General features: G+C 47.7%; 1 pseudogene across 1 annotated transcript; it reads right to left on the reverse strand.

Annotated features, from left to right (window-relative positions):
• Nucleotides 1-321: 321 nt before the first annotated feature.
• LOC123181850 (PH, RCC1 and FYVE domains-containing protein 1-like) lies at nucleotides 322-12,292 on the reverse strand (annotated as a pseudogene). The gene is made up of 11 exons (XR_006491894.1): nucleotides 11,760-12,292; nucleotides 10,542-10,628; nucleotides 10,354-10,443; nucleotides 9,805-9,885; nucleotides 9,476-9,670; nucleotides 6,939-9,050; nucleotides 6,369-6,515; nucleotides 5,585-5,955; nucleotides 3,759-3,840; nucleotides 3,190-3,223; nucleotides 322-2,748 (listed from the first exon to the last, which is right to left on the reverse strand). The product of XR_006491894.1 is annotated as a PH, RCC1 and FYVE domains-containing protein 1-like (transcript).
• Nucleotides 12,293-13,539: the final 1,247 nt, after the last annotated feature.

Raw genomic sequence — 13,539 nt, forward strand, 5'->3', positions numbered from 1 at the left:
CCATCTCGCCTCGGGCTGAAATGCTAAAATATGCAAGCTGAAATGTTGCGTTTTACATAATAAAATGTTGAAATTTATACATGGTAAAATATGAATTGAAAGGTGACCGAGATGGTATTTTGCCCACCGTTATTACCCGCGGCTGGGTATGGGTATGAGAACAATATAAAACCGGAGGTGCAGGTACGAGTAAGGATTTAGGAGAAAAATATTGAGACGGATACGGGTTTGGGCGAGCATTACCCGCACCCGAGCCCTGCGGGTGCCATGTTGATTATCAGCCCACTGAATAGAAGCGTTTCCGTAAAAGGACGCCCATAGTTCAGGTAGACAGGTAGACATTTTCTTTTCATGAACCCAAATCAAGCATTTTACACACATGAGTGCAAACTTGCATTGCACTTCTTACTCAGCACATCTAAACAAAGAGCAAACTACAGCAGAAAAGCAAACAAATAACGCCGATTTGTATATATGATCCAAACCAATGAAGCTGACAAACAAAAACAGGGGAAGGAAGGATCAGAGAGTGGTCTTGGACGCCCTCCTCACCAGCACAGCCCAGCACATGATCCTGTACACGAGGAAGAAGCCCAGCATGACCCCCACGTTGACCCACCTCATGCCCTCGTCCACCCCTCTCCCCCTCAGCACGTCGCCTCCGGTGCTCAGGCACACGCCGTCGCCGTTCATGGCGTCCCCACCCACCCACGCCACGCACTTGTCCCTGGCGCTGCCCCCGTACTCGTTGATGAGCAGCAGGTCCAGCGGGTACCTGTACATGGACACGTAGTACATGAAGGCCCAGTACCTCGGGATGCTCTCCTTGGGTATGAAGTAGCCGGAGAAGAGGAAGAAGACGCCCAGGAAGATGCAGATGAGCGAGTTGCCGAGGATGAAGTCCGGGGACACGGCGCTGAGGAAGAGGACCAGGGAGCTGGCCATGAGCACGATGAGCCACACGGCGAGCACGAAGAACCCGAAGGCGGCCAGGGAGGCGCGGAGGCCCACCAGCCAGTACACGGGCGCCGAGAAGAGGACCGCCACGGCGAGCAGGCACGGCGCGAACACCAGCGCGTTGGCCACCACGTAGGAGGACAGGCGGTAGGCGCGGCGGGAGGCCTCGCGCATCAGCACGCGCCGCTCGTGGAGGAGGATGGGCAGCGCCTCCACGGTGGAGGAGAGGAGGAAGCTGAGGCTGAAGGCGAAGAGGCCGAGCCGGAGCGCCAGGCCGTCCGGGTCGGCGCGCACGCGGAAGAAGACGCTGCCGAGGCCGAGGCCGCCGACCACCGCCTGCGCCGCCCGCGCCGCGAAGAGCTGCTGCGTGCGGTACATGGTGCGCCAGCAGCGCACTGTCAGCGCCGCCACCTCCACGGCGCGGCTGCGGTACCCGTGCTCGGGGACCTGAAGGCTGCCGTTGCCGACGCCGGGGCTTTCCCTTTCCTCCTCGTACTGGTCGTTGTCCCTCAGCTCGGCGAACTTGGCGCGGTCCGCCTGTAGCTGCTCGGTGACCTCCATGGCGAGCTCCAGCGGGTTGAGCTGCGCGGGGATCTTGTGGCCCAGCCTTGCCAGCGCGTCCTCGAGCGACCTGAGCGAGCCGCAGTGCGCGACGGCGCCGCGGGAGAGCAGCAGCAGCGACGAGATGTAGCCGAGCATGCGGTAGCTGGGCTGGTGGATGCTGAGCACCACCACCTGCCGCCGCGCGCGCGCCACCTCGTGCAGCAGCGCCAGCACGTCCATGGCCGACCGGCTGTCCAGCCCCGACGTGGGCTCGTCCAGCAGCAGGACCGGCGGGTCGTGCACCATGTCCACCGCGATGGACACCCGCTTGCGCTCGCCCCCGGACACCCCGCGGGACGACGACATCGCCTCGCCGCCGCCGCCGCCGACGTAGCTGTCGGCCACCTCGGAGAGGCGCAGCTCCTGCATGAGCGCCTCCACCCGCTCGTGCTGCTCCCGCGCGGTCACGGAGGAGCCGAGCCTGAAGCGCGCGGCGAAGAGGATGGTCTCGCGGACGGTGAGCAGCGGCAGGAGGTTGTCGTCCTGCGTGACGAAGCCGCACGTCCGGCGCAGCTGCGCGCGGGAGGTGACGGCGTGGCCGTTGATGCACACGGTGGGCGGCTTGGTGATCTCGGAGCCGGTGCCGCGGCCGGACAGGATGCGCAGGAGCGTCGACTTGCCGGCGCCGCTGGGGCCGACCACGGCCAGGATGCTGGAGCTGGACGCGGTGAAGGAGACGGAGTTGAGGAGCCCCTCGGCGGCGGGTGCCGGTGCCGCGGAGAAGGAGGGCAAGAACGGGAGGAGAGCGCCGTTGGCGCGGCGCGGCGCTGGGCACGAGAGGTTGGTGACGGTGAGGGTATACTCCGGAGGGGAGGGCGGGTAGAAGGAGAAGGACGGCGACGCGGAGTCCTGCGGCGACGACGAGGACGCCGACGTGGAGAGGAGGAGCGCCGGGTCCAGCTCCGACGACAGGTCCTGATCCATGGCTGCGGGCGAGGCAAGTGCGCGTGAGAGGGGTCGATGTGTGGAGTGTGGAAGCAGTAGATGAGCGGGAAACAGCTTCAGAAACTACAAATAGCCTCGACAATTAGCTCTCTGAATGAGGCAGTACTGAAGTTTTCTTGAACGTGTAGTGCACTCTTGCACGCACGCCACCATTCGCCATAGGTTGAGATTGTTCGTAGCTAGCTAGCTAGCGCACTTCTATAACAGAGGCAATGGTGCTAGCTATTTTCACACCGGTTACAACTATAAATGTTAGTAATTCTTGGTGATCTGAAGGGTACTAAGATCTTCTAGTAGGTGATCGCCGGTCAAGGTGGCTGCTAGGAATGGAAGGCAGAAGCGAGCAAAGAGTGACGGAAATGGTGTCTGTATGGGTGAGGGGGCGTTGCGACTTGTGAGCTACTGTGACCTAACTGAATGTTGGTATCATTTGTGTTGCGTGCTGTGTCTTGGCGGTTGGACCTAACCGCGCGCTCTTAACCAAATCTAAATCGGCTCTTGTTTCTTGACGTGTGGGTGGTCGGGGCACATACTGGGAGACTTCTCTTCTTACTTGGACTCCTGGCTACACCCAGATTATGTTGTCGACGACAAGACACTCCGCAAAATCGCAGAGCATCAGCGTATGCCAGCCATCGTCGGTAAAATGCAAGCAACGGGAAACATCCATCACCGCCAAGCAACGGGTGGACGAACAAATGCACTCCTTTCGTCTCCACTGGAAAAAATGGTAGCGAGAAGAGAATGCCCATAGCCTGATCTGCATCTACTCCACACAACCAGAATTTTTTTTTCGAGGACTCGTATAACTGGAAAGCACACTGTAAACCTGTGCAGTTTGCGAGGAAACTGGATGAAACAAAAAGCAGGCAGGCAGGATGGTAGAAATTAAAAAATGCAGCACAATGAAAATAAAGCTTAACTCTTGCATGGCTGCTTCGCATCTCAATCTACAATTAGCATCCAAAATGTTCTGCACCCGTTATCTCTGGCTCGGCTGTTGGACCTATATATTCGTGGATCAATGGAAAATTAGGAAGAACAAACTCTAAATTGGTGTGCTTGCTTATGCATTTACAGGGCAGATTAGCCGGCTGCCACGAACCATTTACATCACTTCTCCTTGGGCAAGCCCACATTTTCCAAACAGCAGCCCTCTTTCTTTCAGGCCCTAAATAACCTCGCAACCAATCGCATGCTCTATGTCAGTGAGGTACATCACTATCAATACTGGTGACTGATTTGTCCACCACACGAACGTTATACAGCTCGTATACCCTTGCCCGGTTCTCTTGCCACCATTGCTCTGCTTGCGTCTCGCTGAAACGCTTCCGGCTGCACGCAAGAAATAGAAATGAGTGAAAAGCAGCAAAGATCAAACTCCAGAAATTACAATAAGCTTTTAAATAGCACAAAATCTCAACAGAACATTAGTTTCTACCCTAATTCTTAGAAGTGCAGCTGTACTTTTTGGCTATACATATAGAGCCCACACCAAAGTTGATTCCCTTTTTTACCTAAAATAGCAAAAGATGATTGGCACATGCAAGGAAAAAGCACCTGCGGTCCTGCCCATGCTGTACCACATGCATTACTATTTTGGTAGATCAATTCCACTTTTCGAAATTTCAAAATGCTATAACTTTTGGACCAAATATTGGAATTACGATCATTTTCACTGTTGGGCCTTTGATCTCATTTTCATATGTTTCAATGAACTTCTCTCCAGAAGCAACTTTCGTGCTATTGGAAACAACTTTCAGTGCCAGTTAGCATAATGTTTGCCCTGAGATGGCTACCATGACTGCCAGGTAGCCTGGCGTTTTCTCCAAGTTGTCTACCATGACTAGTGACTAGCCTAACATTATGCTAAGTTGCCTAGAGTAATCTTTAGTACGGTAAGCAACTTAGGTAGAGGGGTAGGCAACTTAGCAACATCGCCAACTTTTAACAGTGCTATATGCAACTAATTAGCAATGGTAGGCAATTCAGCATTACCGGAAACCATAGTATGCAACTTTCACAGTGATGGAACATCACCGGAAGACAACTTCATAAACTGTGAACTGCTTGGTTTCCTAGATAGGCAACTCAGAAACCATGGTAGACAGCTTCTACAATACTGCATGCAGCTAATTATTAGCGATAGGCAACTTTCACAAAACAGGAAGTTGCTTCTTATAGCACTAAAGCACTAAAGTTGCTTCCTATAGTAACACTAAAATTGTTTCTGGTAAAAGTCTGTCAAAAGGTACCAATATGGGATCTAGTTTCGGAGAGCAACTTGCGAGGAAACTATGGGTGAAAACGGATCTTAATTCCACGCTTGGTTCGAATGTTACAGCTTTTTAAAATAACTGTATTGAAATTAATTGGACAGGCTTTATACATGTGGGGGGGGGGGGGGTGTTTGTGTGTGGAAAAATATCCACTGGAGGACCAGACACGTTTTCCTTTTTTGTCAGGTGGGGGGCGGTGCTTTCATTTTAAGTGGTGTTTGCTCGCGCTGTTTGCTCACGGCTACTAATGAGCCAACGGCTGCCACCTAGACACGTCCCAGTTTCTAAGCGGTAGAGTCGACTTTACAAAATCATTACAATTTTTCTTTGATCCTTCATGTCCAGCAGACAAAAAATGTGTATGAAAATCAGTCCTATAAAAATACAAATACAAATTCTTATATCTAGAATTAGTTACTCCCTCTGTTCACTTTTGTAAGTCTTTTAAGACAGCTGAAATTGAACTGTTGTAGGTGCTGTCTTAAATGTCTAAAAAGTCTTACAAAAGTGAACAGAGGGAGTATATAATTAATCTGTGAAGAACTTCATAATTAAACAGGTTGTCATACAGCTACACCTACACAGAAGAACAATTTGTTCCGAATAACTAAAGAATCTTATATGATAGACCAGAAAAAAGGTCATTTGCTATACTACCTCACATCAAATTAACAAAGTGCTGAACATTGTCTGACAGTCTACACTAATCAAATGTATAAATAATGTGCCCATAAACGTCCAATAGACAAGTCCTTCAGCTGATTTATAGTTGCATTTTGAATGGGAATGAAGGAATTTACCTGAACCGTACCCTCCTAAGATCTCTAGCCCCTCCAGGTAGGGCCGTAAGGGTGATGTAGACCCCTGGTTCATCTTGCTCTACCCATTCAGAATCAGGCTTAGAGTCTGAATCGGGCTGTCTGGTTCCATTCTTGCCAACTTCCAGGTGAGTCTTATTTCTAACTGAACTTGGTCCATTAGAAACAATCAACCCATTAGACCCGTTCAAATATGGCTCTCCTGAATTTCTAGGGCTACCTAAATTCTCAGTTGCCATTGATATATCATTAACAGGCACTCCAGAAAGTGGTGGCAGTCTACTGTGCTTAACCACCCCTGCCCCTGCTCCTGCTCCTGCTCCTTCAGGTAGCTTCTCTGCCATACCCTTCAACTATGGTAGAAAAAATGATTGTTCACATGTTAGACTGTATCATCATTCAAGTTTTAAAATCATCATGTCATGCTAGTTGTTTGTTAATAAAAACAACATCTCCAGACCACTTCTTTTGTCTGCACCCTTTGCAACTCCACTAAAGTAGTATGGTTGCCTTATTTCGCTCCATAGTACATGAACATCATTTAGATAAGTCACAGGCTCAAAACCCAGAAGAGTTATGAGCTGCTTGGATCCCGTCAAAGGAAGCACACTGACTTTGACCAATCTACAGAGTTCTTGGTTTTTAGCCATTCAATTTCATCAGATTTGGTGAAAAAAATGTACTTATATTTAATCTATGGATGTTTTTACAGTAGGTTCTGGCTGAAATATAAGAAAACAACATCCTCACAGATAAGGAATCTTACTTGTGCAGTGAGCGACTTGATTACTTCTTTTGCAGCTTTGCACTTTGCAGTTTCCTCCCCTGCAATGGAAATAGCTTCCTTTAACTGTTTAGTTGTTCTCTCCAATTCAACTTCCAGTAGGTGGGACTTCCGAGTAAGATTTTCCACCTGAAATATTGAACTTGATTAGAACCTCCACAGGTAAGCAAACTCTCACATTAAACAAATAGGGGAGTTTGATGATCTATCAGTGTAGTATTTTATTCCGTGAATATATTAGTTAACTGCATAGAAAACTACTGTCATAATAATGATCAGTTCCATGAATATCTTTCTACCTTCCTACAGCGACTGGACACTGGGCCGGTCATAAAATAAAGAGAGCAGAAGGAAAAACAGGTGTGTACAAACTTGTTTACTGTCATTATGTCAGATATTTTGAGATTCCATTTAGAAGTTAACGGTTTCATATGACTGCTTCATCAAGTTATTAGAGAATGGTGACCAATAATGCATACAATCATACTACTTACTTATAATGGAGACAAGTTAGAAATACTGATTGAATAGAGAGAACGTCAAGATCTGTACCTGAGATCTCAAATGTATAACCTCTTGGCTTACACTGTCCTTTATTGGCTTTGTACCATCTACAACAACTCTAGGAGATGTTAGACCACCCAAGGTAGGTGTTGGAGTTGTAGATCGAGGAGGGCTTGTTCTTCTTGAGACAGGTGACGTTGCCCTAGAAGCAATTCTTGATCCAGGAACAGACGCTGAGAAAAATTTCTTTGATGAGCCAAAAGATTTAGAAATGTTGAGCCCGCTCCAGTGAGAGCTGCCATTTGGAATAGGGGAAACACGGCTGCTATTAAACTCAAACTTCTTATTTTTCTTTGAATATCTGCTATCCATGTTCTTGAAAGATTCCATTGATGACAATCTAGACAATTGGACATTTGACCTTGTCTCCGAATCATCATTGATAGAATCATTGAACCCTTGTAAGATAGCTCCGCGCTTTGCTGAAGAATACCTATCTGTCTCAGGTCCCTTATTAAGTTTACCGTAGCAGCTATCACAGACACGGTAAGGCTTGTTTGGGTTTGGTGCTAATGAAGCCTTCAGAGATTTCTTACTGCTGCAGGAATGACAAAATACAAGAGCACAGTTGTAGCAATTATGCCGTTTTCTCCTCAAGTTAAACGGCAAGCGACATCCAGAACACATGGACTGGTCAACTCCAGACACCCACTTGTGAATGCATATTGCTGCAGTGAAGTTAATTCCACAAACAACACTCCTGACTTGCTTATCTTTCAGAGCTTCAACTAGTGTAGGAGAATTCCTATCATCAGTATCACCATGTCCTAACCGGCCATTAGCACCTTTACCCCATGTATACACCTCTGTCCTGGAAGTCAAGACAGCAACATGATAAGCGCCACATGAAATCTCCTCCACGAAGTTTTTATGTAGCTTTCCTTCAACACGCGCAGGAACCATGCCATCTGCTTGTGGATTTCCAAGCTGACCATAGACAGAACTTCCCATTGTGTACACATGCCCTGAGGTTGTTAGTGCCACCGTGAAACAATGACCACAAGCTACTTGGCAAAAGTTAGGCTCAACCAAAGAAGCCACACACGTTGGGACAAGTCTTGTTTCTTTGTCACCATGTCCCAAACGACCTTTATCACCATCACCCCATGTAAATATCTTGCCAGAAGAACAATTGCTGGAACTTGAATTCCCAACCATAACTTCAACAACGGCGGCTGTGTGCCACACACCACAAGCTGCCCGAACAGTCCGTAGCCCTTTCAGGGATTCCACCTCCCTTGGTACCGAAATACTCTGACGATCTCCATGACCTAGAACTCCAAAAGAGCCATCTCCAAATGTGAATAGCTGACCTGCAGATGTTACTACAGCCGTGTGCCAAGGGCCACATGAAATAGACGAAACATGTATGCCTTCTAATGGTCCATTGAGCCTTTTGGGCATCCAATGACTGACTTCATTCCCATGACCTGAAAGTCCAAAATTAAAGGTGCCATTTCCCCATGTGTACAAATCTCCAGAGAGCGTGACTGCGCAAGTATGGTACTCACCACATGCTACTAGCTCAATGTTCATATGAGCAAGAGCATCGATAAGTTTTGGCTGGGGCACGTCACAGTCCACACCATGACCAAGACGCCCACCTGACTCCTCACCCCAAGAGTAGACCTCTCCCTGCTTAGTGACAAGTGTAGCATGCCTTCCTCCACATGAAATGTTCTGCACATCAAGCCTTCCAGCAAACTCCAATGGCTTCGGTACAAGACAATCCATCTTTGCACCCGAGGAACTTCCAACCCTTGAATTGCCACCACCAAGAATTCCCTCCCCAGTTCCCTCTCCCCAAATGAAAACATCACCTAGAGCATCGCCATCATCATGACCAGAACCATGACTTGATGAACTGACAGCACTTGATAAACTAACTCGGAAAGCATCCATTGGGATGCCCCTCGAGTTCCCATTTGTGTTATCTGAGTGCCCAGAAGACACAGAGTGAACTGATCCAACATTAGAATCCGATGGGAAGAAGGGCCTAGGTGGGGCTGCATATGATACAATGTCAGAGAAGGCCTTGTCCAAGCCAACCTTTGGTGGACTCCCATATGGACTCCGGAGTCGATAATTTTCGCTGCCATCCTGTTGCAGTTCAATTGTTAAAGATTGTTTTTTATAATAATTGATGTAGATAGCAGAAATAAAATGGGAATAGCATGATCTGCCATGCTTGAACACAGATATTATTTCATATATTTTGACTTCATCAAGGAAAAAATACTTCTATTTATTTTTATTTTGCTGCCACAAACCAGTATGTGATATAGAATGTACAGACCATAAAATACAACATGGGTATCATGGCTGCCAACTCAAGTTTGGTGGCTGTTCAAATCTTAAGCCAGAGATTTCTCAGAAAAGAAGTCTTAAGCCAGTAGCATCAAACACAAAAATGGAAAAGATCAAAGTACATGGAGGAAGAGTTTGGGTTGATCAGTGCAGCCTGACCGGCACACAACAAGAGAGTGTTGAGAAGATGGATGAGCTGGGTGGATGGCGGGAAATACCTTGTGGACACTATCATTGCTACTGAAAGGAGAACTCAAGGGAGAGCTCCTTCTCGTGTAAGTTCTTGGACTAGTTGTACCAGAGGAAAGCATATCACTTCTTGATTCTGTTCTCCATTTTCTTTGGTGACTACGTGATATCAGTGTTTTTAGCCCAGCAAACCACACTTCAGCTTCATCTTTATCTTTGCATATCTGTTTTTCATGACAAAACCAAATTACCAAATTGATTAGCTGGTGATATAGACTAACAAACGAATTTAGCATGCAACAAAGTTGGCAAACAAGCGAACATGTTACATCACACATGAATGATTGGCATGACTTACAATGTCCAATGATCTATCATGGGATATGAGAGAAAATGACTGGCATTCCTTCTCAGGTCGTGGATACCTCTGAAAAATCGCCTGTATCACAAAAAAAGTACTATATCAGGACAGCTTTGCAGCAATTCAGAATAGTAGAACATCCTCGCTAAATATCTGAGCGCAGAAGATGATCTCATAAGTGGACCTTGAGAAGTTTATTCAACTTAATTTTTGCAGGAAAGAATGATGCTATCTCTTCTTGCCATAAAGTTTTATCAATGTTGGATCATAAATGCTTTGTATCTATAGGAACTACTGGTGAATTAGTGGAATCGAGCACAGTGAAAATAAATTAGCAGCAAGCTCTCTCTCTCTCTAAAACGAAGAAGAATCACATCATGGTAAAAGCTGAAGAAAGCCCCATGGAATATTCAGGAGCTAGCACCAGGAGTAAACGAGCAAAATGAAATATAGTTGCTTCAGCCAATATTATGAATCGTAACAGTAGAGCATAGTATCCATCAAATCTGTCTCCCAAAATTGGGTTTTGTTGAAGTAGCAACTCACAGTTCGCTGTCCAGGAATTATTCTGGACACATGACTCAATCTTAGTTGCTTCTCCTCTTTCCCTGAGAACCAAATCAATATAGATTCATCCTGGAGGAGCAAAAGGAGTGCCAAAGATATTCATAAATGAGATGGGGCAAACATAAAGGACTTGAAAATTCTGTGATGGAGCAAATTAATAAACTCACATTGGAAAGCCTGAAGGGACAAAATTTCGGCTTCCCTCTACGTCCATACTTCAGCAGGTATGCTCCTTTCTTGAGAGCAGTGATGGCCTGCGGTAACAATGGGAATAAGGTTGTATCAAGCATCAGTAACTAGCGTCTAAAAATACTATCCTGCCAAATAGTGGTAATTTTATAGTATGTCAAAGGAGAAGCCTTAAAACACCATTGAACAATCAAACACGTTCAAATGTGCCCATTGCCGTTTTCAATTTTAACTGGCATTTCAAGCGGTGCCATATAGTGTAGAAATGGAAAAGGAATTACAAATTATGGGACTGCAATATCAATCAATTAAGATTGAGAGAGGATCAGACTAGTATTCAAACTTCTCGATACACAATAGAACAGATAAACAATGAACATGGAAGGATGTGCCAAGATGTCATGTATCAATATATGCCACATGAACCAACAATTCCCACAAGAGATATGTGCTTTCAGTTGGTGAAAAAACACAAAATGCCATAGGGGAAATTTGGCTTCACTCGACTATGCATGAGCGTATGCGTGTTTGATATATCGTAGGATCAGAACAGCTGCATTTCGTATCCGTATTCTTCACTATGTCAGGCATATGCTCGGAGGATAAAGCAATTTCGATAAAGGGGCAAGGAATTTTACTAACCCCATCACGGGGCAATTATCTGTCAGTAATAAGAACATGGAATACAGTACTGATCCAACTCGCCATTGGCCCAACCTCTGAAAGGATACTCACGTAACAGAGCTCAATACTTTGCGCACAACAAAAATGAAGACACAAAAAAGGTGGGGTGCAATTCTAACATACTACTCCCTGTTAGATCAAAAGAACTGCCCATGAGCCAATTCGATGAGAAGCGTAGCAACTAGTAGGAAACAACCTAACAACCAGCTGCCAAAAAAGTGGTCACTGGCAAATCAATATCCCTTGGGACATCTCCAACCCAAGACGCCAAAAGTTACAGCTCTGGCTGTAGCACAGCTGAATCTCCATACTTAGTTTCCCCGAATTACGGGCCGTTCAATCACCGGGGACAGCTGCGGCCACCGGCGATGCAGAATTGGGCACCACACACGCAGGAGCACACAAACACACGGAGAACAGAAATGCATCTACATCCAACTATCCGGGTCTCCCGACCGCGCGAGGACCGGGAATTCCGCAGCGATTCGAGCGGGGGGATCGGGGCCGCTCACCTGCTCGATGTCGCGCTCCACGGGCCCGGCCCTTCCGCCGCCGAGATCCGACGAGGCGTCCGACATCATCGGCGTCAGCCCACGGCCCTCCTCATCGCGCCCCGCACCCCGGAGACCCGCCTCGCCTCGCCCCCGACGCCTACGGCCTGCCTACGGCGGCCCGCGCCAATGGGGTCCGACTCGTCCCTCGGCTGGAGCACGCTCGAAGGAGGCCGCCGGAGAGGCGGCGAGGGTAGGCGGGAGCACGCGGGATCCAGGCGCGGGGAGGGGTTTGGGAGGGGAGGAAGCGGCTGGCGAGCTGGGAGAGAGATCGAGAGGAAGTGGGAGAGGGCGAGGAATGGAGAGAGAGGGGAGGAAGGAGGTGGTGTGGGAGGAGGAGGGGAGGCGTTGGTTTTTTTTTGTTTTCCTCCTTCACTTTTCTCGCTGAGGCCTTTTTCCCCGGAGCTGCTGGTGCTAGGTTTGTTACGCGTGCGGCTCTGCCTCTGCGCTCTGCGCTGTGCTGTGATCGCTAGCAGCAGCTAGCTGGGGCTGGGCTGTGTGCGGCGCTGCGCTGCACTGCTTGCCTTTTAGGTTGAGGTCGCGGCGGCCGTCTGCACTGCGCTGGCTAGGCTACGGTGGTGGTGGTGGTGGTACGCGGGTACGGGGAAGGGGGAGGTGGCGATGGGGCAGTGGTGGCACGGTGATTGGACGCCGTGGGGTTGAAATCCGTTGGCTGTGGGACGCACGAGGACACTGACACACTGCGAGGGGAATCTGTTGGTGATTTTGCGGTGGAAGTGCTTGATTCTCTGCGGCTGTCGACGTGGTTATTACCCTACCGACGGGAAAACTCAGACCAACGCAGGTACTCCCTCCGTCCGGAAATACTTGTCATCAAGATGAATAAAAGAGGATGTATCTAGATGCATTTTAGTTCTAGATACACCTCTTTTTATCCATTTCGATGACAAGTATTTCCGGACGGAGGTAATAATTTTTTAGAAAGATGTGGTGCGACCAAGATAAGCACCACACGCGCACACTTAGAGCATCTACGCCAGGGCGCCTCAAATCTTAGGGCATCTCTTTTGTTTATTTGTTTAACATACAACTACTTCAATTGGTTGTATCTACTAGTTTACCAATAGGATGTAAGATAATAAATAAGGTGTTATCTTATTCTACATTGGAGCTTATGCAAGGGTTGTTGATTCATGTACAACCTTACTCTCTTTCTCATTTATTGTGTGACACAGCATAAAAAATTCCTATGTGGCAAAGTCTACCAACGACTATCTTAGGGGCTGTTTGGTTTGAGACTAAGGGGCTGTTTGGTTCTAGGCCTAGGAGTGCCACACTTTGCCATACAATGTTTGCCAAACTTGCCTGAGGTTAGTTCTTTAAAATGAGAGCCACAAGTTGGCAAGCCTAAGGGAATCTTGCCACACTTTTTGTGTGTATGTGATGTGGGACCATAATGTGACTTGCTTAAGATGTGGCTTGAACCAAACACACACCTAAGTTGGTCAAACTTGCCTAGGCGTGGCAAGCTTTGGCAAACTTAGGGAATCTTGCCACACTTTTTATGTGTATGTGATGTTAGGGAATCTTGCCACACTTTTTATGTGTATGTGATGTGGGACCATAGTGTGGCTTGCCTAAGATGTGGCTTGAACCAAACACACACCTAAGTTGGTCAAACTTGCCTAACCTTAGGTGTGGCAAGCTTTGGCAAACTTAATGGTCCCACATCACATACACTCAAAAAGTATGGCAAGATTCCCTAAGGCTTGCCAACTTG

The sequence above is a fragment of the Triticum aestivum genome, chromosome 1D (genome assembly GCF_018294505.1).
Source record: "Triticum aestivum cultivar Chinese Spring chromosome 1D, IWGSC CS RefSeq v2.1, whole genome shotgun sequence".
Taxonomy (NCBI): Eukaryota; Viridiplantae; Streptophyta; class Magnoliopsida; order Poales; family Poaceae; genus Triticum; species Triticum aestivum.